At 35.7% G+C, this 22,336-nt stretch overlaps 1 pseudogene across 1 annotated transcript; it reads left to right on the top strand.

The window, feature by feature from the left end:
• The first annotated feature begins 11,675 nt into the window (after positions 1–11,675).
• On the top strand, positions 11,676–13,351 carry LOC309820526 (elongation factor 1-alpha 1-like; annotated as a pseudogene). The gene has a single exon. The product of its transcript is annotated as an elongation factor 1-alpha 1-like (transcript).
• Positions 13,352–22,336: the final 8,985 nt, after the last annotated feature.

Raw genomic sequence — 22,336 nt, 5'->3', positions numbered from 1 at the left:
TCCCTTGCTATGCTATTAAACAACACTCTAACTTTCCTCCTATCTCTGCCATCCCTCTAACCCCCAGCAATAGCTCAGCAAGTTTACTGCTTAATCACTTCATGCTCAAGAACACGTGGGCTGAACTGAATGAGGCTTGTAATCAAATGACAGAACTCTATTTGATTATCATACACAACAGCAGCCTAATATATGATTTTTCTAATTATCTCCCCTGTGGTGGACATTAGCCCCTGTTTGGTTTTCAATTATATCATCTGTATGTCTTAGTCCCCAAATATTCCTAAGGGATATACTATCAGAGTAACCATGGAGAAGTTAGTCAAAATGCCAGGAAAGCAACTCCCTTTGATGACTTCCTTTTCTCTTCATGATAAGTTGGATTATTATTAGGAGAGGGGCTGAAGGAACATAGATGAATCAAATGCATTAGTTTTTCAGTTAAATAATAATTCTCAGAATTTTCCCCAGATAATAACAAGATTAAATGCCATATTAATTTCTTTTATATATTTTTCAGATAGACAAGCATCATTCTTTTTCACTGAAAGATTGTTCCAAGTGAGCTTATTTTCTGTAGTCATTAAAACTGTGATTTGGGGGGGAAAGTTTATTTTGTTAAGTGACTGTTTTAAGTACATAATTCCTGAGAATCTGAGTAAGACTATATTATAACAATATTATATTTAAAGTAATTGATGTTATTGAAAGTTTTTGAGGAAGTCTTCAATTAAATGTTGGTCAATATGTATTCAGCATTTTTATAGACAATGGCATGTATCATTTTTACTATTATTTCAGTTCTTCTGAAAAATTCATAAAAGAAAGAGATTTCCTGAAAACTGTTAAATTTGGCAAAATATTAAAATTCTTTTCATTTTGTCTGTCCCCAAAGGAGATACTATGGAGTCATTTTGTTTGAGCATCGTTTTATGGATGATCTTAGTCAGAATCATTTATATATATATATATTTTTTTTTGTGGTATGCGGGCCTCTCACTGTTGTGGCCTCTCCTGTTGTGGAGCACAGGCTCTGGACGCGCAGGCTCAGCGGCCATGGCTCACGGGCCCAGCCACTCCTCAGCATGTGGGATCCTCCCGGACCGGGGCACGAACCCGTGTCCCCTGCATCGGCAGTCGGACTCTCAACCACTGCGCCACCAGGGAAGCCCAGAATCATTTATATTTTGCAGTTTCTTTTCACATGTCATTAATAGGGAGCTGCTTCCTTGCTTGCATGAATGTTTGATTTCTTTTTCTAGTTAAGTAGTGATCCAAATGCAAAATCTAATGCTTAGGGTAATCATGTGAATTTATGACCATCGCTTGAATGCTGGGCTTTCAGAAATGAAATTGAATAGATCATATTTCTCTATAAATGTAGGTTTTACAGCTGAGATAGATCTAATATTGATAATCTCTTTATTTAACTGTTTCAAAATGCCATATGTGACTGAAAGCAACAGAATGGAAATAACTATGTTTACAGCAAATGTAACAGGAAATGAAAGCAAGATATGCAGTAAGCTTCTCACTGAAGTGAGCATCATATTAGTGCTATAGTGCAGAGCATTAGGGGCAGTAATCAGCAGGTTGAAGGAAGGGACTGGAGTGCACTCAGAAGTAGGATGAGGAAATTAAAATGGGAAAAATATGATGGCTATTTTCAGATGCTCAGCATCTCCTAGGAGGGATAACTTGAAGACTAAATTAAAACTAACTTAAGGGCTTCCCTGGTGGCACAGTGGTTGCGAGTCCGCCTGCCAATGCAGGGGACGCGCGTTCGTGCCCCGGTCCGGGAGGATCCCGCATGCCGCAGAGCAGCTGGGCCCGTGAGCCATGGCCGCTGAGCCTGCGCGTCCGGAGCCTGTGCTCCGCAACGGCCGCAACGGAAACTAACTTAAAATCAGAGAAAGGCTTCCCTGGTGGCGCAGTGGTTGAGAGTTCGCCTGCTGATGCGGGGGACGCGGGTTCGTGCCCCGGTCCGGGAGGATCCCGCATGCCGCGGAGCGGCTGGGACCCTGAGCCATGGCCGCTGAGCCTGTGCGTCAGGAGCCTGTGCTCCGCAATGGGAGAGGCCGCAGCGCAGAGAGGCCCGTGTACCTCAAAAAAAAAAAAAAAAAATCAGAGAAAAATACCTGTTGATTTATTTCAACAATTCTGTATGGAATAAAGTACATCTACTAGGTCACATTCTTCCAGTGTCTGCCATTGTCATATCTGTATTATTGCAAAACCATACTCAAGGTACAAGAAAATTTCAGTTTAGGAGATTTCCCTTATTCTAAAATGGATTCTGACTTTCACTTCTTCTTAGTCTGCATTCATGCATTTATCTCATGCGATCTGCTCAAGTGAAATTAGTTAAAGGGAAAGTGCTATGGATGAATTGTTTCCTGAAATTCACATGTTGATGTCTTAACACCTAATGTGACTACATTTAGGAGTTAAGAGTTTTTAAGAAGTAATTAAGGGTAGGGTCCTAATCAGATGGTATTGGTGGCCTTATAAGAGGAGGAAGAGAGAGAGATTTTTCTTTTTCTCTACCATGTGAGAAGACAGTGAAAAGACCGCTGTCTGCAAGTCAACAAGAGAGCCCTTCTCATAAACTAACCATGCTGGCACCCTGATCTTGGACTTTCCAGGCTCCAGACTATAAGAAAATAAAGTTCTGTTGTTTAAACCACCCAATACATGGTATTTTGATAAGGCAATCTGACCAGACTAAGATAGAAAACATATTCTTTCCAAACACAAATCTATGCTCAGATGACAGGACAATTATCTGTCATTTCATTTAATTTCCTAAAATGCTTGAATGTTTTAGCAGCCATGATGGTGACAGATACACACAGAGGTCTTCTGAAGACAGTATTCAGTCTGCTTTTGCTCACCATCCTGCACAGAGGGATTCTGTGGTTAATAAGAAACTAGCAAACATAAAAGCCCTGTTTGAAATCTCAAAAATCTAGATGAGAATCAAATTAAGTTATTAAGGAAATATTAGGCCCAAAATATATAGATGCAAGAAATCTTTGAATTTTATCCTACAGAATTTTATCCTCTAGTTATTCAACTGACAACTCAAGTCCTGGAATGTCTGTTTTCATATGTGTGGGATCTAGAAGGGACCCAAATGAATGCATATATTTCTAAGGAAAAAGGGATTTCTTTGAATTAGAATTTGGAAAAAGGAGATTATTATTTACCAATGTATCCAAATATATATATAAAGGTTAGTAGATCATCCAGGATAAGTGTAATAAAGACCAGATTTTTAATTTCCAGACTAAATTCTGGAGGTTATCATAAAATTCATAATAAAGCCAATTACTATTTTTAAGCAATCCTAGATATCACAGCAAATGGACAGAGAAAAAGTGTACAAACTATATGATAGAAAAACTATATGCTTTTAAATCCTGACATAAAAGAAGAAATTTATTTTAAAATAAATACAAGCCCTTTTAAGTTTCATCACATTAAGAGTTATTTCCCAAGTTTATACACATATTCATTCATCATATATTTTAAGTACCTACTATGTACCAGTCATCTTGCCAGGTTTTAGACATGAAAAGGGTACAAAGATGGCATCCTTCCCTGCCTTTAAGATTTTCTATACACAAAAATGGCTGATAGCTCTGAGATCTGGTAAATTGGAAATTTGGACTCAAGGGAGCCACAGAGATATTGCTATGAAATTCATTCTGTTGTAGTTTTCACAACTGAGTTCTTTAAATATATAGCCTGTTATGAAAATCAGAAAGCAGATACTTCATTTAACTGAAAAAATAATATGTGATAGATTATTTTTGACTCCAATATCAAACTTAGAACGTCTCATGAAGAGAGACGTTTTCCCCCCTAAAAACACCAGTACAGAAACTATACAGTGTAAGTCACTAGAGCAGGACTTTTCCAAATCAGCTACACTTCTCTGCCTCTAGAGATGATCTTTTCCTGTTGGATTCATTAACAGGTATAAACACAGAGGGAGGCTAGAAGGAATGGGGAAGCAGGACTCCTGTTCTCCTTTTCACCCCTCTCTCTCTTTTGCTTTTCTCCTGTAGATTGGGGGAAGATTTGTTTATGTGAGCAGCACTGGAGACTAATTCATGGATTTATGTGGTTTATATGTACCATCTATTTAGACTTCAGCCTCCAACTTCTCTCCTATATATCACACAGATTCAGGCAGACCCATTAAACTTGAGTTTTCTAGTTCTTCAGTGTCCATCCAAACTTCTTATCTCATTTCAGGCCCCCACATTCCTCACTTTTGGCTTAGCTCAGTTTACTTTCCATAATTCTCACAACAGACATAGATAAAATAAGTTACGAGCTGATCACTGAAGAGCATTATTTTCCTGTGCTCCTTGACACATTTTTGGGGTCTGCTATTCCACTGTGTGATGGGGCAATGCTCAGGGAAATTGTTAGCAGCATGATATACAGGTGCAGGATAGGCTCTGGATTGTAGTTCACAAGTTCCTGATTGACTTGATTATTAGGTTTATCTTTTATAGATTTGGATATTAAAAAAATATTTCATCATTGTAAAGTTGAAGAAAAGGGCTTGGGAAATAGATATCCTGGGTTCTGGTCTTCTCTTTGGTATTACCCATATGGTTTGGGAAAAGTCAGATCATCTTTGTGCTTCCTCATCTGTAATTAGTGCTTCTAGACTATACTAATGATAACCTGTACTTTCCTGACTCTTCTCCTTCTTCCCATTTTTCAAGAGCAGTTAGAATGAGCCAACCCTCAAAGTTTAGTTTAAGGTTTATAGAAATTTAGACTCATTCAGCACTATGTGTGGAAGTAGTCAGCTGGTATACCATTGTTCATTTTGCTCTCTAGTTGGTAAGGTATTGCTGTTACACAAATTCTTGAAGAATTTACTAGAAATAACATCTTAGATATCAAATATAAAATAAAATATGTTAGATCTTCAGACATTATGATCTGTCTTATGACTTTAGTGTAAGTATTGGGTTGTCTTTCTTCATATAAATTATTTAGAATTCTATTTTCATTTTCACTCTTCAACTGTCTCATTCAAGTTGACAGAAATCTGTATGAATGGTCACATTGAAGATCTCTGATGGTATTTGAATCACCTTCATTTCACCGTTTTTTCTGCTTACTTCAGTATAGACATAACTGGATTCTGGGGAGACAATTTGTCCATAATTTTTATAAGCTAGCATTTACTTTATTGTTTTTCTTCCCTTGTATTAGATAATTACGAAGAATAGACCACAGTGGAGAGTTATGGTATCTTTGATATTCAAAATTTTAAATTGAGGTGACAAGAAAATTATTTTGTGTGTATATTTTAATGTTACTGCATAATTAATGCATTCTAGTGAAAAGGGAATATAAAACATGTACATTAGAACCTTCAACTAACTCTCTTATTGTGGTAAAAACCAAGCTTTCAATAATTATTTTCTTTGTAAGAGAGAAATAAAAGAAATCCAAGCATTACTACTATTGAATTATAAAACAACAAACTATCTCTTTCTCTGTGGCTTTCATCCATATCATTTACAGTGCAAATGCAATTTTTGGTTCACAAATGCTTCTATATTGAGAGCTGTGTGGAAAATAGAATGCTTAGTTCCAATTTTCTTGCCAAACAAAGAAAACAAAATCCTTCCCCATCTTCTGTATTATGTGAGTGCCAAAAACGCCTCTTTGATGGTAGCTTTGTGTTGTATTGTGTTTTTGCTTTTAATTAAGATATATTGGGTAAAATAGTGCTTCATTGTATTGTACAAAATACTGAAGTATGGGCTAATTACAGCCTTCAATGGGATTCAGTATAGACCTCATGTTACTGTCTCATGCCCATTTTTTAGTGTTTAGCAAAGTGTTCTGATGTTGTATCTTCTCCTGGGATTTTCTTTTTAGCTTTTCTTCATCCAAATGAAAAGCAATGACCCCTACCTAAAATGTTAATTAAATGACTACCTCATTTGTTATAAAGTTTTTATTTAAAAATATCCTTACATTTTGGATGCCAAAACTCAATTTTGCCCCATATGGCCCTTTTCACAACACTTGTTTTTAGAGGGCATAATTTTGACAGAAGGCAGAATTCAAAGTTAGCAGAAAGGAGGTTGGGAGCCAGACAAATATGGAAGAAATGTCACCCTCATCTTTATTTAAACCTGATTAACCCTTTTAATTTAGTCATTAAGCTTTATTGAAAATGAACCGAATACAGTTATTAGTTGTGGAAAGAGAACAGAATCAATTTAGAATTAAATTAAGGGGCAAAATCTCTATAACTTCTAGGTAAAGATAAAATGGTAGGTTTCTCACTGCAAGCTGATTACAAGGGAAAGATAATATTATCCATATTGAAATTGCAATTTACCGAGATGCCAATCTATTTCAGAATTTGCAACATTGTGATAAAACTCAAATAATACCTGGTATATATCTTTTTAAGGAACAGATTAAATAAATACTTACTAGTTGACTTGAAAAATGACTACAGGTAATATCCCATTGAGGTTTCCTTGATTCCTGAGCATGGGGTATGACTGGGTGGGAAATGGGGGCTTCAAAAGGACAATTTTATCTCCTTTTTTATTGCCTTAGTGAAATATCTTCATCTACAAATATGAGGTAAACAGTATGTTTCAGGAAAAATGTCCATTGAAACAAAAGCAGAATTTAAATGGAATGATATCAATAACTATGAAAGGTTCTGATTTATGTTATTTCTCTGACCCTTTAGCTTCTAGATGCCTGCAATTTCTTTTGTCATGAATTTTCTGCACACATTATTAGTGTTCATACATGTATCTAATCTTTTGTTGAACTACACTGGATTAAAATGGTAATTGTAATTATTGTAATTGTCATTTTCATTCTGCATGCTGAATACAATGGGTTGTATTAAATTACTGCCTGAAAATGTATAATGTTTAATAATGTATTTTGATAGTTGGTTTTGACAATGGCAATAATAGTGGTAAGCAATTATATATGTTATGGAGTGCTTACTATGTGTGCTTACTTGGTATATCTCCTTAAATTCTTACAACTACCATATGGTATCATATGCATACAAGTGACTTGTTATTCTATTCCCTGATGATGGTACTATGTATCTTTCATACAATTTCACATTTAATATTTATATCATCTCCCCCTCCACTAGGAAGTAGGGATTTTAAAAATGAGGAAACTGAAGCTTTGAAACTAGTATATGGTGGTTTTCAAACCCATGCAGCTTGATTCCAGAGCCTGTGGTCTCAGCCAGTAAATAATGCTGCCTTTCTTTATGGATAATGCTTTACTTAAGAGAGTGAGACTGGTCTCATAGCTCTCTTCCTGTAGATTTCTGCAAAGTCAGCAGTGCTGCATGAAAATGCTCATATATCATTTGGCCAGTCAACATGGAAGCACAATACTGCATCAGAGCTTCATGTATATAAGAGGTATTTATGTCATGGTCCTTTCATAGGTTCAGTTTTAAAAGCTAAGATAGATCAAACCCTAGGATAGCTCCTCTCTTTACTCAAGTTAAAGATTATGTCCTTAATGTGGGCTTCAGGTCCTGTGTAATCTGGCTTCCTATTCTCTCCCTGACCTCATCTCCTAATACTCTTTCTTTTGGACACTGTGCTATAGCTATGTTGCCATGGTTTTTTTCCTTCAGTTTACCAAGGATGCTCTTCAACTTCAAATATACCCTTTGTCTGGAAGGCCCTCACCCCAGATATCTACATGATTAGCTCCTACACAGCTTCCATGTCTTTCCCCAATCTCAAAATCTTGATGACCTACTTTGCACCCTATTTATAGTGCAGATTTCTGGATGCTCACTCTAGCAGTTCTGATCTCTTTACCCTGCTGTAATTTTCTTTTCTCCTTCAAACCTACTATGTAATTTACTTATTTGTTGTCTCTCTTCCTTGTTCAACATCAGGATTCTTTGTTGTTCTCTGATATACCCCAAATTCCTTAAAATAGTGCCCCCAAAATGGTAGTCAGTCGATAATATTTGTTGAGTGGAAGAATGGAGACAGCAGCAACATTTTTGAGCAAGGTAGAGCTCAATTAAGTCACAATATATATTTTTGAATATGAATCTATAGGAATTCATGATTTATGGGATAATCAGATATTTCTATATAATAAAGGTAGAAGCTGAAGGCTGGGCAGGATTTTTGGATAGGCAAAGGATGTTAGACAATTTGCGTTGCTATAACATAATACCATAGACCAGGTGGCTTAAACAACAAACATTTATTTCTCACAGTTCTGGAGGCTGAAAGTCCGAGATCAGGGGGCCAGCATGGTCAAATTCTTGGTAAGTGCCCTCTTTCTGATTTATAGGCTGCCCTTTTCTCATTCCACATGGTGAAGAGACAGAAAGGGCTGAGTCTTTTCCTCTCTTAACCCCATCATGAGGCCTCTACACTCATGACCTAATTACCTCCTAAAGGCTCAAACACCATAACACTAGGGCTTCAACATATTGAATTTGGGGAGATACAAACATTCATTTCATAGCAAAAAGAGAGAACAAGTTGAGGAAATGCACAGAGACAGGAAGAAAACAGAAGACAACTAGGTCCAGTTAGAAATTCTGCTGAGCAACAGGCTATGAGCCAGCTTTAGGGAGACACCCATTTCTCTGGAGTTCATTTATTTAATAAATATTTACTGAGACCTTACTTTGTGTCAGACACTCCTCTAGGTGCTCAGAGTTCAGCAGTGAACAAAACAGACAAAATCTCTGCTCTCACAGAGCTAACAGCAAGCTGAGGAGAACAGAGATGCCATGAAAACAAGTAGCTGAATTCTACCAGGGCATTATGCAATGTCAGTTATGTTCAAACAGGAATATGTATGTATGAGGTTTGTGTCTCACTGGAAATCTATTTGTCCCCTTTGTGCCATATGACTTAGAATTTATTTATTTATTTATTTATTTATTTAGCAGTACGCGGGCCTCTCAATGCTGTGGCCTCTCCCGTTGCGGAGCACAGGTTCCGGACGCTTAGGCTCAGTGGCCATGGGTCACGGGCCCAGCCGCTCCGCGGCATGTGGGATCTTCCCGGACTGGGGCACGAACCCACGTCCCCTGCATTGGCAGGCGGAATCTCAACCACTGCGCCATCAGGGAAGCCCTTAAGACTTAAAATTTAGATCCTTATCTACTGGGAGGACTCACTCCTAGTCTGTAGGTGGTCTCTGATAGCTCATCCTTTGGTGTTATCCTTGGCTATTATTTATATTTATCATGCAATGTGGCCACTGTTTACAATTGCTTGACATTTATGGAATCACTTAGATACAATTTTTTCATTTCTTTAGAAATAAGACATACTATATTTTTGACAGTTGAAATTGTAGAGAAAAGGGTTATGTGGATCTAAAAATGTTATATTCTTCTCTACGGCACCACCTTAACCTGCATTTGGCTGGGGCTAGTTGACTGGTTTTCTACAGTTACGGCTAGCCCCTGTTGCCCTGTATTAGAGTTTGGAGGATGGAAAAATAGCACCCCAGGGAGAACACCCTCATACCTCAGAGGTCTGCCAGACTACTTTGTAACTCAGAGAGCCCTCAGGAGGCTCTCAGACAAAATATTCAAATCAAGCATTAATAAAGAAACAAGTTTCCCCCTGCCTGAATCACAAAAGGGCATATTGTGATTGCTGTATTTTGCATTTTTTTGAGGAGGGGAGGTACTATAATAAAATAGCACAATTGGGTAACAACCATCATGTTTCAGTGGAAGCATGAGTCAGACACATCCTAGGATCAGTTTTATCTTGTTATTTACTAGATAGTGTTGTTGGCCAAGATAGACCAAGAAGACTTTACCAGATCTTTTTACCTCAAGTATATCAATATCCATATGAATAAAATGCATTTTAGTTGGGAGAGAGGTTGTTTGTTCCCTCATCTATATCTGTAGTCTAAATAGTCTCTATGTTTTTCCTAACAGAGTGAAAATCACACTGAGGCCAAAAAGTTAATTACAGATGTGCATCTTTCATTATAATTTCTTTTGTTAAGATGTTTTTCATTATCCAAATAATCATCTTCATTTTCTAAAACTATACTCTTTGAAAAACATTTTTAAACAAATATGTTGTGCAGTAATTGAAATAATGGAGACCACACTTACTCTTTGATGTACCAGAAGGCTGTCCAAATTGAATATTGTCAGTATATAAATATTGTCACCAGAAAAGCTAAAGATATTTTGTATCATTCACTGTTGGATTTGTTAAACTGTAGATTTTTTCTTTTGATGTTTACAATACAGTTTAATCACCTTCACCTGAAAAATGCTACGATCATCTTAAAACACATAGTAAATACAAACAGGTTTTGACAATAAAAGCAAAACAAACAATAAAACAACAAAAAGAATGGAAAAACAATTTGCTATCACAGTAAAGTCTCTTATGTCCTTCTTTTAAGAGAGAGTTACATCCCAAGGAGAAAAAATACTGGAGACAAAGAAATAGTAGAAAGGAATAAGAATGGAGAAAGGCACTCCATCACTTAAATTACTAACACTTGCATAACTGCAAAAGAGAATGTCTGCAAATAAACACTTTTTGGGTGTAAGACAAGAATGCTTTTCTGTGTAGAATGAAATTTAAATTGGAGGAAAACATTTTGTTGAATTAGAATTTAGTTAATGCATTTTTAACACCAGAAATCAGGGTGTAATCTCAGGGCATGGTTCATGAACGTTAAAGACATTAGTTGGATCCCTTACTATTTTTAGGTCCAATTTTTGTGATTGCCAGTACATTATATCCTTAATTCAGGTTTTTCTCCTTTTTAATCCTTGACAACATTCCTCTACATATGGCAAAATGATTTTTGTCTAAATTAGAAGAATAAAGGGAAAGAAGAGAACTCAATAGGCCCTATACACCTACACTAGCTCTATTTACCTAAACCTGCCTGACCCTCTCCTTCCAACTGCAATCCAGATACATCAGGGCAGGGTGGGATGAAAGATACCAAAAGTGATTCTTGTAATAGGTAAACAAATCACAAATAAACTTGCTTCTTCCCCATTTTTATCCACTCTGATTGTATATATATATATAAAAAACAATATCTAGAGTGTTTTCTTAACCCAGTACTTTATGAAAAGATCGAAGGCTGTATTGAGAACAACCCAAATTCACACTGTGCAAGGAGACCTACATGAATTTGATAATCTCTCACATGTATAATTATATATAGATATATAAAAATATCTATGCACGTGTGCACACACACATGCACACATATCTATGTATTCTGAAGAAAGAAATTGGTGGCAGATTCTAAATGTAGCAAACACTGCCCTGCATTGGAGGGTATGATATGGGTTATCCTAGGGTAATCTTGGTTTTACTCCTGGCTGCATAGCTTTCTAAGCCTGATTTTCTTGCCTTTTAAGGAATTTATGAGTTACTTACCATCATTGTAAACCATCCCCCTTTGCTTAAACCTAGCTACAGTGACTTTACAAGTTCATACTAACGACAAATGCTTTGTATATACAATATATTATTATATTTATAATCTGAATAATCAGAAAGTTTACTTCATTTAAAATGTGTCCATTTAAACACTGAAAAAAACTTTTTGCTTTTTCGCAACGGGTTTGCTGCCAGGACACAGGTGTCGTGAAAACCACTGCTAAACCTAAGCAAAAATGGGAAAGGAGAAGACCCACATCAACATCGTTGTCATCGGACACGTAGATTCGGGGAAGTCCACCACTACTGGCCATCTGATCTACAAATGTGGTGGGATCGACAAGAGAACCATTGAAAAGTTCGAGAAGGAGGCTGCCAAGATGGGGAAGGGCTCCTTCAAGTATGCCTGGGTCTTGGACAAACTGAAAGCTGAATGTGAGCGTGGTATCACCATTGATATCTCCCTATGGAAATTCGAGACCAGCAAGTACTATGTGACCATCATTGATGCCCCAGGACACAGAGAATTCATCAAAAACATGATTACAGGCACATCCCAGGCTGACTGTGCTGTCCTGATTATTGCTGCTGGTGTTGGTGAATTTGAATCAGGTATTTCCAAGAATGGGCAGACCCGTGAGCATGGCCTTCTGGCCTACACTCTGGGTGTGAAACAGCTAATTGTTGGAGTTAACAAAATGGATTCCACCGAGCCACCCTACAGTGAGAAGAGATACGAGGGAATTGAAAAGTCAGCACCTACATTAAGAAAATTGGCTACAACCCCGACACAGTAGCATTTGTGCCAATTTCTGGCTGGAATGGTGACAACATGCTAGAGCCAAGTGCTAACATGCCGTGGTTCAAGGGATGGAGAGTCACCTGTAAAGATGGCAATGCCAGTGGAACCACACTGCTTGAAGCTCTGTATTGCATCCTGCCACCAACTCGCCCAACTGACAAGCCCTTGTGTTTGCCCCTCCAGGACGTCTACAAAATTGGTGGTATTGGCACTGTCCCTGTGGGTCGAGTGGAGACTGGTGTTCTCAAACCTGGCATGGTGGTCACCTTTGCTCCAGTCAATGTGACAACTGAAGTGAAGTCTGTTGAAATGCACCATGAAGCTTTGAGTGAAGCCCTTCCTGGGGACAATGTGGGCTTCAATGTCAAGAACATGTCTGTCAAAGATGTTTGTCGTGGCAATGTGGCTGGTGACAGCAAAAATGACCCACCAATGGAAGCAGCTGGCTTCACAGCTCAGGTGATTATCTTGAACCATCCAGGCCAAATCAGTGCCGGCTATGCACCTGTGCTGGATTGTCACACAGCTCACTTTGCCTGCAAGTTTGCTGAGCTGAAGGAGAAGATTGATCATCGTTCTGGGAAAATGCTGGAAGATAGTCCCAAATTCTTAAAATCTGCTGATGCTGCCATCGTTGATATGGTTCCTGGTAAACCCATGTGTGTTGAGAGCTTCTCTGACTACCCTCCTCTAGGCCGCTTTGCTGTTTGTGACATGAGACAGACGGTTGCTGTGGGTGTCATCAAAGCAGTGGACAAGAAGGCAGCTGGAGCTGGCAAGGTCCAAGTCTGCCCAGAAAGCTCAGAAGACTAAATGAATATTATCCCCAATACCTGCCACCCCAGTCTTAATCAGTGGTGGAAGAATGGTCTCAGAACTGTTTGTCTCAATTGGCCATTTAAGTTTAATAGCAAAAGACTGGTTAATGATAACAATGTATCGTAAAACCTTCAGAAGGGAAGGAGAATGTGTTGTGGACCATTTGTTTTGTGTGTGGCAGTCTTAAGTTATTCGTTTTTAAAATCAGTACTTTTTAATGGAAACAACTTGACCAAAAATCTGTAACAGAATTTGAGACCCATTAAAAAAGTTTAATGAGAGGGGCTTCCCTGGTGGCACAGCGGTTGAGAGTCTGCCTGCCGATGCAGGGGACACGGGTTCGTGCCCCTGTCCGGGAGGATCCCACGTGCCGCGGAGCGGCTGGGCCCGTGAGCCATGGCCGCTGAGCCTGCGCGTCCGGAGCCTGTGCTCCGCAACGGGAGAGGCCACAACAGTGAGACGCCTGCGTACCGCAAAAAAAAAAAAAAAAAAAAAAAAAAAAAAAATCCTTTAGAGCTAAAGCTAGATACAGCCACTAAAGAACATAGCCTAAATTATTGTCAGAAAGTTAATGCCTTTTTAAAATCTGTTTATTTTCTATTTGTAGAATTATTAACATGGAATAGGACAAAAGTTTTCTTCTATTTGAAGAAAAATAGAATGATAGTTGAATATTCTGCAGTCATTGATTTTTTTGCCCAACTAGTACCTAATACATAATAACCTCTAATTAGATGCTTTATAAGTAGATGCACTAACTTTAATTTATTTTCTAAAATTATCTCTCTCAATCTTCTAAAGAATCATACCCCTCTTATTATAATAGAATTTAGAGTGATAGAAAGATTACCCATATATAGTTGACACTAGGACTATCTAGGTTTGTCAAGTAAAAATTTCTTGTAGAATGTTCTGCAAGTAGTATATCTCGATATAAAACTGTATTACATTTCATTTCATCAACAGCCTCCTTACCTACAAAATAATTACTATACAACTATCTATACAAAGTACAGTACTAAATGTCAGGACTCCACAGACAAGCTCTCCAAGGTCCTCATCCTAGGGATGGTTCCAGGCTAATGATATAGATCTTAATAAACACTGGGGAAAATTAAAAGAGGGATAGAATTCCATGGGAAGAGATGATAAGAGAAATTTTAAAGGTGAAATGAGTCTTGACCTGTATTGTGAAGAAAATGCAGATTTTAGCTGAGCATGGAGAAAAGACATCAAGTATGAGCAAATACTAAAATTAGGACACACTCAAGAATATTTTCCGGGATAATGCATTAAATAGTTTTCTTTGAATAAGCTGTTTCATTAGAGAAATTGTAAGAAGTAGGTAAATTTAGACCATGATAAGGAATTTAGATTTGGTCCTGGAGAAAGATGGGGATTGCTGACTATTTTGATTGCATAAAATAATATTTTATGCATTATTTATTTTAGCATGAATATCTTTCTCAAATAATTGAAGTACGTGCTTCTATGATTAGAGTTTTGAAAAGGCTCATCTTTGTCTGCCTTTACATTTAATTGTCCAGTTATCATTCACTTAACCTTTTAATTAGTTTTTTTTAAAGGAGTATCTCTATACTTCATATTATTTGTTCTTACCAACTTGCAGAATTCATAGAAATTCTAATTTGTTCAGTAAAGAACAGGGAGATAAGAGTATCTCTTTTCTACATATAGAAGAATGACAAATTAAGTTGACAAACATGAGCTTACAAGCAGTGGTGTTACATTATTTATTATATTAAGTTTCACTTCAATGAGAAATTTCTTTCTGAGACTGAATGTATCTTTTGATGGCATAAGGAAAAGACAAAGAAACACTGGCAGCCAGAAGGTATGGAGTTTGATCTTTGGCTTTTCCAACCTCGCTGTGACCACTCACAGAATTTCATGTGTAGTCTCCAAAGTCATTTGGAGTTCATGAAATCAAATTACCTCTCGTATTACCCCTTTACCTATGCTAACATGTTGCTCTCCCTGCAGATATGTCATGATCAAATTTCCTATTGTTATACTTGTCTGGAGAGAGATGTACATTATATCCAATTCCTTCATCAGTTGGTACACATTAACATAATAAATGGCAGGTCCCTCTTTATGATCGTGGGATAATGTTGCTATTAACCTGAATGTCTTCTTTTTTATCCAGACCTCAAACAAATTATAGTTCCTTTAAAAAGTGATAAATTGAGATATTCTTTCCTTCTTTTTAGAGACTTAGTCTGTCTAAAAACCATAGTCTGAGCAATTTCTTCTTCTTACCTTGAACATTGCAATAATGTTCCAAAATATTTCACTGATAAAGGATAATTCCATAAGAAAGTTGTAACTATCAGAGTTTAACAAATGTTTTTCATCCAAGGTGACTAATCTTTAACTAGCAAGTGATGATTAGGCATTGTTTGGAGAATTTCAGTGTAGGGACACAACCTAACAGTGACACTTTCTAGCATCTTTCTTGGTTATTATGTGTAATCCATTTTAGAACATTTGATAAATCTTTTAGTTTCATTCAATGTCTACCTTGCTTGAAGTGTGCTTGAAATGAGAATTGTGGATACTTCATACTGTTTTGATTTTAGAGTTAGCTACCCAAATAGCCTATAAATGTTATTTTGAATCCTTTTGACCCAGGAATCCTGGATGTTTATGAAGAAAATACGTTGGGCTCTATTTTGTCATCTATTTTAGTACTGCATTAATAATTGTGAAATATGACTACTTTGTTTTCCTATTTGTAACTGATTTTTACCTGTAGTTGGTTTATATTTACTACTATTATATATGAAATAATATACTCTGTATGGAAACAAATAGCTAACATATCATAGTGTAATCCTAAAATAACCTTGGGTTATTATATAAAAACAACCCTGAAATAATAATAACAAAAATAATGAGTTAACATGTATTGAAAGATTATGATGCTGTAGACACTATATTAAGCACTTTAAAAACACTGTCTCATTTAATTTTCAAAAGAACCTTAGGGTAGAAAGTATAACTTTTCCATCTTTAGAAGGAGGAATTTAGACACAGAGCTAGTGTGGTGGACTATGAAAAGAATTCCAAGCTGACTACAAAAAATGTTATTTACCAATTAATAATGTTAATGTTTCTATTAGCCAATTAACTTATAATATTAGCTAATAAAATGACCAATTAATCATATTAAGTTATAAGGTTTTAATTTCATGTTGATTTCAAAAGAAAAGAAAAATAGTTTTCTATTAATTCTGTTGTGATCCCTAGTGAAAAACACTTCCTCATTCTCTAGTAGAAAAGAAAAATATCCATCTGGTGTTCCTGTAGAATTTATAGTTCCTTAAGAGGAAAAATCTCTGACCTAGACTGATGTTTAATAAGGTCACTGATAACAAATGTGCCTGTCACACTGGGGTTGAGGAACTAGGAAGTCTGTGTCTGGGAGAACATGGAATCATGTCAGAGACAGCAAATAATAGGTACAGGAAAAGACACATTGCTGGTTTGGTCCCTTCATCTTGCTCTCCAAATTTACTTTATATGTTGGTGATAGTGCCCTTTGCCATTGAGCTTGGGAGGTAAGGAGTAACAGAGAGATTGTACATTTTACTTCTTCCATTATAAACTTCAGATGTGCCCTTCTACCCAAACCCAGCCACCATAATTCTTCAGAGAAGTCATTTCTTCTTAACATGATTTTACATGAAATAATTTGAACCCACTCGACAATTTATTAAAATTGACTATAATGTTTTTGTGGATTCCTTGAAAATATTTCTTAGGTATCAGGAAGGGAAAATCACAAATTAAGAAACTGAATAATAAAGAAATTTCACAAAAAGGCAGAGAGAGTACCTCTAAGATAAGCAAGAATCACATGATAATAAATTAAAAAGTGTTTACATTAGAGATAAAAATAATCTAAGTGGCCTGATTTAGATATTAAGTAGAAAAATCAATTATAATACACTTAGTTATTGCAAGCCAACCATCACTGTTTTAGTTTTATTTGGTGTTTAAATGTTCCAGAATTCAAAAGGAATATCTTACAGATTATTTTAGGGTATGATAAACCTAACAGAGGCTCACAAATTCTCATATAGTATTTTATGATATTTATAATGAAGGAGACTTTTTTCAGTTGGAATATTATTTAAAAAGAAAAAATATGATTTAAATTAATTCCAACATGTGATACATTTAAGATTTAATTATCCAAACTTTTCTCAAGTTAGTTGCTGTTTATTTCAGTCTTTAAAATGTTTGAATAAGACCCTGGAGATACAAACTGAAACTGACCATTTCATTATGTTACAAAATTATTCAAGAATACATAAATTCAGAGTATAAATTTTAGTAAAGATTATTCTTTCTAACGTTTATGATCTTATAGAAAGATTATTTGTTCATAGTCTGGTAGGTGTCTTGAAGTAAAACTTACTCAATAAAATTAGAATTGTTAGTTGGTTAGCATACCACAGAAGACCATATAACACTGACAAATACATTTATAGTAAGTGAACTACACTAAATACATAGGGCTTCCTCAGTATGTGAGGAGACATGAGAAGAGAGAATAAAAATATTTTTATCACTGACTTATAAATATCAGTAAGTATAGCTGAACAAAAAGGAATGAAAAATGCTATGTAGCATTAGACCTATTTAGTAAATGATTTAAAATAACATAGAAAGACAGGGAAAGAGAATCCATTCTATTATTACTTAGAAGAGAATGTAAAGGAACCCACATCACAGAGCTGGGATGAGACAGGCCCTCTTAGAATAGCTATTGAGAATGATGCTGGGTTGCCATGGCCAATCTTGGCACCTCATAATCTAAGAGCTATGTATATGTATAAGAACTTCATAGAAAAGCAGTGGATAAGATTATGAAAAAGAGGATGGAAGGAGGGATACATAAAGCAAGATTAAAGGTGTTAACAATTTTTTCAGGTTCTAAAAAACAACAAAGTAAAAGATAATAATGGTCTACAAATAAATAACAAATGAAGAGAGTAATTACTAAATAAATTTGAAGGGGATAATGGAATGAAATTAAACTTAATGTCAATATTATGTGTGGGAGAATCCCTTTGTAAATATATAACAGACAAAATATGTAACCTCATGAGAAAAGCTGTCTCATACTTGAAGTACCCATGAATTCACATCCACCCTGCACAAAGACTGGTCTGCAAGCAAAACAGGTGAGCACCCTGAGTCCAACCCACCACATGCAGAGACCAAGCCACAACTAGAATGGGCAAGCAACTTCCCCCTTTCTGTGCAACCCAGGTGGGTAAGCTCCCTCCTTGCAGCCACAGCCCTATCACAGCTGGTGGGCACATGCAGCCCACAAAAGGAAGATCCATTGAGTGCCTGGCTCTAGTGGCCAGAGGAGATTACATTTCTGGGCCACATAGAAGAGCTCCTAAACAAGACCACTCCCTCAGGACTGGAGGAGATAGATGTTTCACCTAACACATATAGGCAATCACAGAGAGACTGGCAAATGAGGAGACAGAGGAATATGTTCTAAATCAAAGAACAAGGGAAATTCCCAGAAAAAGACCTTAATGAAATGGAGAAAAGCAAGCTGCCTGATAAAGAATTCAAAATAAAGATTGTAAATATGCTCACCAATCTCAGAAGAAGAATGGTTGGACACAGTAAGAACTTCAACAAAGAGATAGAAAATGTAAAAAAGTCTGAAACAGAAGTTATAATTGAAATGCAAAATACACTAGAGGGTTTTTACAGCAGAATGGACGAAACAGAAGAACAAATCAGTGAGCTGGAAGACAAAGCAATGGAAAACGCCCAGACAGAGCAGCGAAATGAAAGAATTAAAAGAAGTAAGGATAACTGGGAAAACATCATGCAGATTACATTTGCATTATAGGGGTCCTGGAAGGAGAATAGAGAGAAAAGGTCTACAAAAATTATTTAAAGAAAAAATAGTTGAAAACTTTCCTAATCTTAGGAGGTAAAAAGACAATCAGGTCCAGGAAGCCCAAAGAGTTCCAAATAAGATGAACCTAAATAGAAACACACCAAGGCACATTATAACTAAAGTGGTAAAAGTTAAAGATAAGGAGAGAATTTTAAAAACAGCAAGATAAAAGCAACTTATTATACATAAGAGAAACCCCATAAGGCTATCAGCAGATTTTTCAGCAGAAAGTTTACAGGCTATAAGGGAGTGACGTGACATATTCAAAATGCAAAAAGGAAAAGGCTACCAACTAAGAATACTCTACCCACAAGGTTATCATTCAGAATTAAAGGAGAGATTAAGAGTTTTACAGACAAGCAAAAGCTAAAGGAGTTCATCACCCCTAATATGGCCTTACAAGAAAAGTTATAGGGGATTCTCTAAGCTAAAAGAAGGTACTAAATAAGAATAAGAAAACATACTAAAGTAAAAATCTCACCAGAAAAGGGAAATAACAATGGAGTGACTAAATCACTTATAAAGCCAGTACTAAGGGTAAAAGACAAAAACAATAAAATTAATTAAAAATACAATAATTAGTCAAGGAATACACAAAATGAAAAGATGAATATGTCATCAAAATACAAAATGTGGGGGGAGTTAAAGGATAAAGCTTTGGTTTGTGTTCAAAATTAAGTCACTATAGACTTAAAAGAGATTATTATATACATAGGATGTTACATGTGAACCTCATGGTAACCACAAAGAAAAAACATAGTAAATGCACAAAAGAAAAAGAGAAAAGATATATAAACATAACACTGAAGAAAACAATCAAACCACAAGGGAAGAGAGCAAGGGAAAAAGAAACAGGAGCACTACAAAAACAACCAGAAAACAATTAAGGAAATGGCAGTAAGTGCGTACCTATCAATAATTACTTTAAATGTAAATGGACTAAACTATCCAATTGAAAGATAAAGGTGGCTAAATGGATTAAAAAAAAACCCTATATGCTGCCTTTAAGAGACTCATTTCAAACCTAAAGACACTCACAGACTGAAGGATTGTGAAGGAATAAAAAGTATACATATCATGCAAATGGATATAAAAAGAAAGCTAAGGTAGCAATACTTATATCAGACAAAATAGACTATAAAAGACTCTAACAAAAAACAAAGAACATTACGTTATGACAAAGATGTCAATCCAACCAGAGGATACAATATTTATAAACATTTATGCACCCAATATAGGAGCATCTAATTATATAAAGCAAATATTAATAGAAGTAAAGAAATAGACATCAATACAATAATAATAGTGAACTTTAATACCTCAGTTACATCAAAGGATAGATCATCTAGGCAGAAAATCAATAAAGAAACACTGGTCTTAAATGACATGTTAGACCTAATTGATTTAAGAGTTTTCTTTAAGGAAATTTCATCCCAAAGTAGCAGGATGCACATTCTTTTTCAGGTGCACATGGAACCTTCAACCAGATAGATCACTTGTTTGGCCACAAAACAAGCCTCAATAAATGTAAGAAGACTGAAATCATATCAAGCTTCTTTCATGACCACAACAGTATGAAACTAGAAATCAATTACAAGAAGAAAACTGGAGAAAACACAAACATGTTGAAGCTAAACAATATGCGACAAAACAACTAATCGTTCACTGAAGAAATCAAAAAGGAAAATAAAAAATACTGGAGACAAATGAAAAGAGAAACACAATGTTCCCAAACTGTGGAACACAACAAAAGCAGTTCTAAGGGGGAAATTTATGGCAACATAAGCCTACCTCTGGAAACAAGAAAAATCTCAAATAAACAACCTAATTTTAAATTTAAGGGAACAAGGAAAAAAAGAACAAACAAAGCCCAAAGGAAGGAAATATTAATGATCAGAGTGGAAATAAATAAAGTTGAAACTTAAAAAAAATAATAAAATAAAAAATAAAGAATATCAATGAAACCAAGAGCTAGTTCTTTGAAAAGATAAACAAAATCCACAAACCTTTAGCCAGACTCATTAAGGAAAAAAGAGAGAAAGCATAAATAAATAAAATCACAAAATGAAAGGGGAGAAATTACAAACGATACCACAGGAATGCAAAGACTCATAAGAGAATACTATGGACAATTATATGCCAATAAGTTAGACAACCTAGAAGAAATTGATAAATTCCTAGAAACATAAAATCTTCCATGACTGAATCAGGAAGAAATAGAAAATCTGAATGATAATTTACTAGTAAGGAAATTGAAACAAAATTTTAAAAATTCCCAACAAACAAATTCCAGGTCCAGATGGCTTCATAGGTGAATTCTTCCAAACATTTTACAAAGATTTAATACCAAGCCTTCATAAATTATTTGAAAAATTTGAAGAGAAAGGACCACTTTCAAACTCAATTTATAAGGCCAGAATTACCCTAACAACAAAATCACACAAACACACAGACACACTCACACACATATGAAAATTACAGGCTAACATCCCTAATGAATATAGATGTAAAAATCTTCAATGAAATATGAGCAAGTTGAATTCAACAATACATTAAAAAGATGACAAGCCATTATCAAGTAGGATTCATTCCAGGGATGCAAGGATGGTTTAACATCTGCAAATCAATCAATGTGATACACTACATTAACAAAACAAAGGATAAAAATCATATGATCACCTTAATAGATGCAGAAAAATCTTTTGACAAAATTCAACATCAATTTTTGATAAAACTCTAAACAAAATGGATATAAAGGAACATAACCTCAAAATAGTAAAAGCCATATATGACAAACCTATAGCTGACATCATACTGAATACTGAAAAACTGACAGCATTTATTCTAAGATCAAGAATAAGACAAGGATACCTCCTCTTGCTACTTCTACTCAACATAGTATTGGAAGTCCTGACCAGAGCAATCAGGCAAGTAAAAGAAATAAAAGGCATCCTAATTGGAAAGGAAGATGTAAAACTGTCACTGTTGGCAAATAGCATGATACTATACATAGAAAATTCCAAAGACACAACCAAAACACTATTAGAACTAATAAATGAATTCAGTAAATGTGCAGGATACAAAATTAATATACAGTAATCTGTTGCATTTTCATACACGAACAACAAACTGTGAGAAAGAGAAATGGAGAAAACTATCTCATTTACAATTACATCATGAAGAATAAAGTACCTAGCAATAAGTTTAACCAAGGAGGTGAAAGACCTGTACTCTAAAAACTATAAGACATTGATGAAAGTAATTGAAAACAACACAAGCAAATGG

This window comes from Grampus griseus (assembly GCF_964374135.1).
Source record: "Grampus griseus genome assembly, chromosome: 3".
Lineage (NCBI taxonomy): Eukaryota > Metazoa > Chordata > Mammalia > Artiodactyla > Delphinidae > Grampus > Grampus griseus.
Note: the sequence above shows the minus strand (reverse complement) of the source record. Positions and strands in the feature narration are given on the sequence as shown.